We start from the raw sequence: 9411 nt of genomic DNA, 5'->3' as shown, positions 1-9411 counted from the left end.
CAGGCTGAACATCCTGGATCTGGTCTTTCTTGCTCTAGGCCTTTCACACTTTGTCTTGGGACATTTTCTGCCTGTTACTTACCCACCACCTGTGCCTATATGAATATGCTTGGCTACAAGATGCTTTCCTTACCAGGTTCAACCAAGCTTCGTACATCCCTTGGTATTACTTGAATCTTAGGAAGTTCTACTCCATTGTTTTCTACCTCCTACAAGAAATTTTGCCCCAAATCTCCCTGCATCCTCCTTCAAGTATTTCCCCACATTCAATGCCCATTTGTTTTCTCAAAAATCATTCACTGCTTATTTTTAATTTAAATCTCTCTGTGCTGTCACTCATTCATAATCATTATTGTAGTAATCTATAAAATTTGCTTTATTTTTTCACATTATTCTCTTGACTTTTTATATGTCAAACACTAAGAAAGTTCATGATAGAAAATACCAGTTAAAATAAAGTTAAAAAAACCTTTCACTTAAAAGCATGAACCACAAATCATCATATTTAACAGTTGCTATGTAAATTTTTATTACCTTTTTGGTATTTATGGGTATCTCTTCTTCAAAGCATGGGAAGAATATAACTAGTTATATTATTGGTACATCTGTCTATAGTTGGAGCAAGTAGAAGCATACATTCTTCACCAACTTAGAAAAATGTGATATTCAAATTAAGTCCTGTGAAAAGTGTTAAAATTCAAAGTACTATAACTTTGGGTTCACACAGAGGGAAGTTTTTTGTGTATATCTGCACCTCAGAGATCATATATTGATTTGAGAACTCATTCTTCATCACTAGAAACTGAAGAATACCTAAATTCACATCATATTGTTAAAAGAAATTGATGTGATGCCATTATTTTTTGTCTAGGTTCCTGTACCAAGAGATCCAACCAAAATTGAATGTAACTGCTGGTACAAAATGCCATGTATTGAAATGAAACTTTGAAAGCAGCCAGTTGCAAAGAAAAAGAAAAAGGAAATGTAGCATCTCCAGTCAGTGGTCCAGTTACCCAGGCCAGGAAGTCTCCACTATTGAAGGGCTAACAACAAAGTAACTATGAGATTCTCCCCTGCACTACTAAGACTAACCCAGGCACACTCAGGGCATTGTCCTTGGTAGCCATGTTGTAATATTGTACACTCCTTCCCACAAGGTGCGATTTCTGTCATCATCCTTTAGTAGCATGCGGTGAGCACCAATTTTTTTGCCTTGAAATGACCCCACTCTCAAGTCACATGAGATCACATTCCACTGTGGGAAACTGATGAATAAAGGGAAAATTAATGCTATGATATCAGTACAGCATTCTTGAGAAAGAAGTAAACTCAAGGAAATGGGGTCTTGTTTAATGCCACCATGGCAAGTAAGAAAACAGAGGAAGATATGGGTATTAGAGAAGAGAATTTCAAAATTGTCTTTTAACAGAAACAAGGCTCAATCTGCATATTGACAGATATCCAGACAAAGGACAGAAAAGACTGGGGACACAAAGACACAGGAAAAAGCACACATCACAGCATGGACACAACTACCCATGAGTCAGTAGGACAGCAGGGCAGGTAGTGTAATGAGGATTGTCAAGATGTTGCTGCAGAAGGAGGCAGGATTTGAAATTTAGGATTTGAAATTTAGGCCAAATCCTGGGGTGTTGGAGAGCATTCTGATTCTGATCTGTCTCTCATAAAGAATTCTTGGAAGATACTGGGCAGAATGGTGGGGTGGTAAGGGCACACAGCTCAAAACTGCTTACAATGTACTGCAGCATCTGAAATGGATGTCCTGCTTTGCCCAAGCTACTCTCTGTTGTTCTCTGAGAACAAGAGGAGGAAGCAATATGATATATTATCTTGCCAAGGTCCCATTCTTGGGCCATTAATACAGAAAGCAGATGAGGGACAATGGGGGATGAAGAAAAAAACAAACCAACATACATAGAGAAAAAGTTGGGGCCAGGTGTGGAGCCAAACTCTGGTGGAGTTTGGCTGAACCAGGACTACCTCAGCACTTTTATTATATAAGTTTCTTCAAAATGTTATTTGTGGGAAAGTTCCAGCAAAACAGGTGATCTGAAGGACACAGGCTTGGTGAGACATTAGGTTCATTTTCTTTTGTTCAGAATTCTCTATCCCTAAGAGTTAGTGTCTGAACTCACAGTCTCAAATGATAACACTGGGTATTTTCACAGAGTTTTATCAGGCCAGAATCATCATAGGAACTGGCCCATCTGATCCTGTATTCTTCAAAGGCAGCTCCCATCCCAAATGCAGTCATGAGAGAGTCAAAGGCCATGATTCAAATCACTGCTCTCCACATTTTCTCACATTAATAATGATCAATTAATGATAGATGTTTCAGGGCAGGGTTAAGGGGACTTTCTATTCAGAACACTATAATTTACTTCCTTTTACATCACAAGCAGTGTTCTGGGTACTTAGGTTTCAGGTGTGCAAGTACAAACATGATGCTAACAGTGAACTTCAACCTGGACATGTGACTGCTACCCAGCTCTCCCTTGCCATGTGTGCTTTGCACATAACTAAGACATGAACAAATAACATGGGAGAGAAAGCTCCATATTCTTAAATGGTTTGTGAAATATAAAAAAATCCCTTCTCCATGAAATGTCCTAAACTTTTACTAATGGAGGATATTAGAAGATGATATTCTCTTTATTCTCTGTTTCATGTTTCCCTATAAATCATTATGACAACTGAAGTAAGCAACCTACAATCACCTAGTTTGATGCCCTTCAATTCATTTTTCAGGGCTGATGGACTCAGAAAATTTGAGTGAGATGGCTTAAAGCAAGACAAATTGGTGATTTCATCATTCTGGATGCTAAAAGGTGAAGTACAGGTGATGGCAGTGAAATTTTGGGGGAAGTGTTCTCCTTCTTCCTAACTTCCAGTGCAGTTTTAGGATTCCTTGGATGCAGCTGTGGTTCTTCAGTGCTGCCCCTTGACACATGGTGTTCTCTGTTCTTCCATCTTCACACAGCCTTTGTGAGTCCTGTTGGATTCCAGTACCCATTTTATCAGATGTAGGACCCATGAAGCTCTAGTGTAACCTCATTTTCACTAATTCCATCTGCAATGACCCCAATCCACACATGTACCACTGTGCAGTACTGGTGTTTGCAATTTCAATGTGTTCATTTGGAACACAATTCTATCCATAACAGATGTTGAAACCAAGACTGAATGGTCTGAGAGAGTGAAAAGAACAGTCACTAGAATAACTCTTCTACCTTTCTATATATGCTGAAAGGAAGGAAAAGGAGAGGAAAGCAAAGAAAAGTAAGTAACTGTGTCAAAGACATACTGTGCCTGATTTTTGACTACGGTATCTTTGTAGAAAGTATTGGAATTAGGAAGTTGAGTTCTTCAACTTTCTTCTTCATCTACAAGAATGTTTTTACTGCTTGGAAGCTGTTGACAATCCACATTAACATTGAAAAGGATTTTTCAGTCAAAAACACATTGCATAAAATAACACTGGGATTTTGATAGGGATGGCATTGATTCTGTAGACTCCTTTGGATAGTGCTGGCATCTTAACAATATTAAGTATTCTGCAAATTAAGAAAAGTCTATGAATATGATGTTTATTCATTCCATTAATTTATGTCTTTTTAATTATCTTCCAGCAATGCTTTGTGCATTTCTCAAGTATATTTCAAAGTTTGGAATTATTGTAGACAGTATTGAAAATACAAGTCTTACCCTCATTTTGTTTTTGGATGTTCACTGGCAACCAATTTTTGTATGTATTTTAATTCACTTTATAGAAATTATTTACATGTACTAAGAGTTGTTTATTAATCTTAAGGTTCTGCTGCAGATAAGATTACATCATCTGTAGGCAGAGAATATTTTACACCTTCTCTCTTCCAATTTTCAAGCCTTTTTCCCATGTCTTTTGCTAACTAACTAATCTGGTTAGGGTTTTCCATACTCTGATGAATAGAAGCCATTATGTAGGCATTTGGGGTTTGTTCATAATCTGAAGAGATAAGCTTTCATCCCTTTGCCATTCATGAATGATTTTATCTGTGTATTTTTATATGCAAAATAAATTAAGCTCACATTTATTAGTTTTTCATTGGAGTTTTAGGAATACTTTAGTAAAATTTGAGTTAACTATTTTTAAAGTCAAATCTTGTGAACTTTCATGTCACATCCAGTATCTTTCCAACTCCCTCTTCTCTTTCATGTATTCCTAACCTTTTATGTCATTGACAATAGCAAATAGCTCATGCCCAATGCTTATGACTCTTAGGACTTTGAGAAAGTTGTTGAATTACTTTTTAAATTTGGGGATAATGTAGATGCACAAATATGAAGTCAGAAACAATGCAGAGAAACACTGTTTCCCCTGAATAGGGTCTCCCAATAGTGACGCCTTGGGAAAGTACTGTTCATATCACAAATAGGATATTGACAGTGAGGTAAGGAAGAATCAAGACAGACTCCCACTTCCATAGCACAGGAATCCTTGTGGTCCACCCACTTTGCTCCCTCACTCCTTCTCCTGCTCTTAAACCTTGACAAAATTCTTCTCCATTAGTTAGAAAACTTATAATTTCAAGAATGTAGTATAAAAGTTATAATATATAACTCTTAGGGAGGTCTGAGCAGTTGTATGGGGTGGGGCATCAGGCAGCCCACACACACCAAAGAACAACCAATCAGATGCTGGCAGATAAATCCTAGTGGCCTCTTGCAACCACCCATCAATCAACAGAGTCCCCAGCCAACCCCAGGGGGACACTAAACCCTCAAGTTTTCCCCCACCAATTCTGGACTATAAAGGCCCTGGCCAGCTGGAGATGTGTGGATTCCCCAGTCCTTTACTCTGGCCTTCACCCTGGAGGAATGGTAAATGTTTCCAGAGAGCCAAACCCAACACAGCCTTGTTCAGTCACTTTTGGTTTGACTCCTATCTGGTCACCCACATCTGACCTTATATTTGGTGCCAAAACCCAGGAGGGTCTTTGGACCTCCCAGATCAGGGTTGAGGTCCACAGTCTTCCTCAGAAGAACCAGAAAACTCCTGAACCATCTTTATCTCTTCATCCAGGCTGACAGAAGTGGGATAAGTTCCCTCCCTTACATTTCCCATGGCCTTTTGGTTGCCCCCTCCACTCGGGGCTCTATCCATAAGGTGCACACACCACAGAACCCTGCCCATTCCATTTTGGTACTGGCAGACTGAGAAGACATTTCAGTCTCTGGCTAGCCCCACCTTCTGTTCTGAGTCCCCAAATGCTGCATCCAGCTTGCCCACTTTTTGTTCCTCGGGTGAACACAATCAGAAATTGGGACCCCCCTTTCTGCTCCTATTTGTCCCCCAGGTAATATTGAAAGGCCATGGGAAATGCCCTAGGCCCCAAGACTCCTTTAGGCTGTCTGTACCTTAATTTCACTAAATTAGGACTCACCCAAGTCTTATGGCATAAGCAGCTGGTCTTTTACTATGGCATGGCCCCAGTATGTTTTAGGTAATGGCTTAAAATGGTCACTAGAGGGAATCTTTGATTTTCAAATCCTCACTGATGTGGGCAATTACTGTCCCCAGACACAGAAATGGTCGCAAATGCCTTTTATTCAGGTTTTTTGGGACTGGCTCTTGTCCCTTTCCTTTGTTCTACCTGTTCTACTGCCCAAGTTTTCCTCATCAGAGACAGTCCTAAACCTGTCCACCATTGTTCTTCTGCTTCTTCTTACACATTTCCAGATCCACCACAATTACATTCACCTCACCCTCTCATCATCCCCCTCTTTACTCAGGCCAGACTTCCTCCTACTACTTCTCTTCCTTCTTCCCCAAAAGGTCCCTCCTCCTCCTCACCTCTCTCCTTTCCTGTTAATGCTAACACCCGATCTCATCAGGTGCCTCCCCCACCCAACTTGGAACTCCTTTGTCCTCTCTAGGAAATGACTGGTGCAGAGGGCATTGTGTGAGTCCATAAACTCTTCTCACTTCAGGATCTTTCCCAGATCAAAAAGCACCTAGGGTTTTTCTCTGCTGACTCCTCTACTTATATTAAGGAATTTAGATATCATTCCCAGGATCTCACCTGGCCTGATGTCTATATATTTCTTTCTTCCACTCTCACCCCAGAAGAATGAGCCTGCATCCAGCAAGCAGCACAAGATCATGTCAACCAAGTCTGTCTAACGGATGTAACTTTCCCCACAGGTGCAAAAAGAGTCTTTTACTTGAACTTCAGCAAAAGTAAATTGTATGGTGCATCACTAAAATTAATGGTCATGTCATTTTTCCAGGACTTTTGTTTTTTATCTTAAATTCTATAATTTTTGAGATCATAACATTAATATTTTTTGATCAGTTCTATTTTTATTCAACCTGAGTTTTTGAGTATCTGTTACATTTCAATGGAGATTCACCTATAAAAAGCTACAAGGTCTTTGCTTTTGTTTTATGTGTATATCATGTTGTCTATCTACTGTGTGTCCAAAAATCATGTACATGATATGACTTAACTCACAAGTCTCCAGGTGGTCAAATTAATAAAATGTTAATTGATATTAATCAATTGTTTCTAGGACTTTTCTTCAATAGAAAAGAGACAGAAGATACTCTTCAATATACTTATCTGAATTCTTGGTTTTTGCAGTAAAATAAGTAAATTGGATTTGACATCTGTGGGTGTACGCAAGTGTGTTTCTTGGCGACACCTGATTAATTTGCAGGGTTATATTTAATATATTCATATCTTCCAGGTACACAAGTCTTTAAAGCAGAAAATTTGTCAGACTGTTGTTCTCCAAGTTAAACTTGTCTGTGATGGTAATTTTAAACTTATAAGAATAGCAAATTTTATTGGGCACTTATTTGTATCACTAAATGTTCTATAACAGGACCTGTTATCAATAAGGTATATGGTGTCTTTTTATACTTAGATAAAAATTAAAATGTATTTTTAAAGAAAGATGAGAGCCCAATCTATTTAAAGATTAATGTTGTAAAACATGGAATCATTTTGCCACTTTTCCACATACAAAAAAATTTAAAAGCTCTCTCAGCCTTTCTTTAATTTATATTTTAGATATAATGTTATATTGTGTTAACTAATGTTTGTATAGATTCTGAAAGCAAAATATGCAAACTTTGTAAAATTATATTTAAGAAAGAGTATGAACAGTGGTAGCAGAGGATGGGACAACAGTGACTGAGATTGGGGATCCCTGATGACCTCATGGCTGTGACATGCTTGGTCTCTGGAAGTGTTCCTGTGAAGGGGCACAAGATGCCTGGCCACTGTGGTGGTGCCCTGCCTGGGAAGGCTCTGTGCAGGAGTCCTATCAGCTCTGAAATTGATCTCAGGCACACAACTCCTGGGCAGGAAGAAATTCTTTGACTAGACAATCAAAATGTTTCTTCTGCACCCTTCTCTGGTTCCTGCCCACCTTACAGTAACTTTGGCGAGTGGACTTTCTTGAGAGCTACACAGAGCTCTTAAAACTGCACTTTGCAACTGTGAAAAAGTTATATAGATGTCCTAGTCTCTTTAACTTTCCTGAATACAAAGAATAATCTTTGTAAGATTATCTTACATAATCTTTAAGCTGATAATAAGATATACATGAATAAAGATTGCTGGCGTAACTCTTTAGATCTGCATCTCCATCAAAGAATAGAGCTCCATCTGATCCCAGCTTAATCTTCATAATCTGTGTTTAAAATCTTTATTTTCCAATCCTCCTTTGCCCCCACTGGACCTGAGAGTTTGGTCATGCCAGTTGTGGCAAAAGAAACAAAATCAGCTTGAGAATTAGAACACTTTACCTAAGATTTGTGAAGATCTCTCCCTGACTTACCTGAGATAAGGCTCTGCCTCCGACCCTGCTGCATGTCAGAATTACTCCAAAGTAAACCAGGCTTTAATTCATTTAAAATTGTGTTCAAAAGTTTGATGTTTGTTTTAAAGATTACGGTGATCTCAAACAGGGGATGTAATACAAAGCTTAGCCAAAATTCAAGATAGCTATTAAACAAACTGTCTTACTCTTTTGATTCCATTTAGTATTTTCCTTGCAAACTATATAACTGTTGCCTGATTAATGTTTTGTAGAGGTACTACTTCAAAAACAAATAACCTAAATTAATTTGAAATAGTAAGCCATCACCTATAGGACAGACAATATAGACCCAATTAAATAAAAGGGGGTAAATAATTGTAAAGTCATAAACATTAAAGTTGAAACCCAGTACTCTTACTTTACGACAGGTGAGACTCGTTTGTTGTATGTTTAAGATCAAACTTAGAGATTGAGATAAAAACAAAGGGACCAAGAAAAACAAGTATCTGGCTCTTGCCCTCAGAATCAGCCTGAATCCAGGGAACAAGAGAACTTCTCTAAGGAGCTTTGCAACTCTGGGTCACACACTCTCCCCACCAGAGATATTGATCAGACTACTGGAGGATGAAAAGCCAATTAGTGCACCTGATGCGGAGGAGAGTCATTGAAAAAGGGAGACTTCCTGATGCTTCCAAGGGAAGCCACCTCATCAAGGAGATCCTACCTATTGAATGGCACAAAAGGAGCTAAGAAGCTGCTCTCAGGTTTCCCACAAGGGACCCCTGTGGAAATTCAGATAACTCTTAACAGATAGGAACAGGTCAATTTTACCAGGTTGATCTTAAGCACCTAGCAAAATGGTTAAAACCAAAACATAGCCATTCTCAGGCATTTAAAAGAAAGAATAGTTAAATGTAACTTAAGATGTACACTTGTGTTAGCTCCCTAGAATAAGATTGGAAGCTACAAAAGAGCTTCCAATGTGCCTGACAACTATCAAGAGAAAATGCCAGAGTCAGAAATTTTTAGTCAGTTTAAGGCCTACATATCTTCCTAAGCTATATAGATTTAATCTATGTTTGCTAGTATGATTATCTAGCCCTAAGTCACAGAAATATAGAGATCTCTACTAAACACAGGTTATACCAATGAAAGCATATTTTATAGAACTCAGATGACATTAAGTATTTAACTATATTTTCTGGGGATGTCAATGACGTTAAGAATTAAATGTTGTGCTTACATTTCTGATAACTCTGACAATGCTAAAGTTCCCAAATAAAGGCCTTATCCTCTCCAACATTTGTTAGGCCTTGTTATGGGAACTTCTCAGTTCTTCCACCTCCTGGGGAGAGATTGACTTCTGTCATCCTCATGATATTCATTGCCATGTTCCAGATGCTGCAACATTTATTCTGTATTAATCTCATTTCAGTAATCATGTTTTTTGTTTCTCTCTCATAGAAGCACCTACCCCCAGATGACTTTCAAGGGGTTATTTTCCTACCAGTGATGGTCAGTCCCTCCCTAGCCTTCTCATTTGTGACCTCTGGATTGGGGGCATGAGGCCTTGGTTATGCA

The sequence above is a fragment of the Sciurus vulgaris genome (assembly GCF_902686455.1).
Source record: "Sciurus vulgaris genome assembly, chromosome: 15".
NCBI classification, from domain to species: Eukaryota; Metazoa; Chordata; class Mammalia; order Rodentia; family Sciuridae; genus Sciurus; species Sciurus vulgaris.
Note: the sequence above shows the minus strand (reverse complement) of the source record.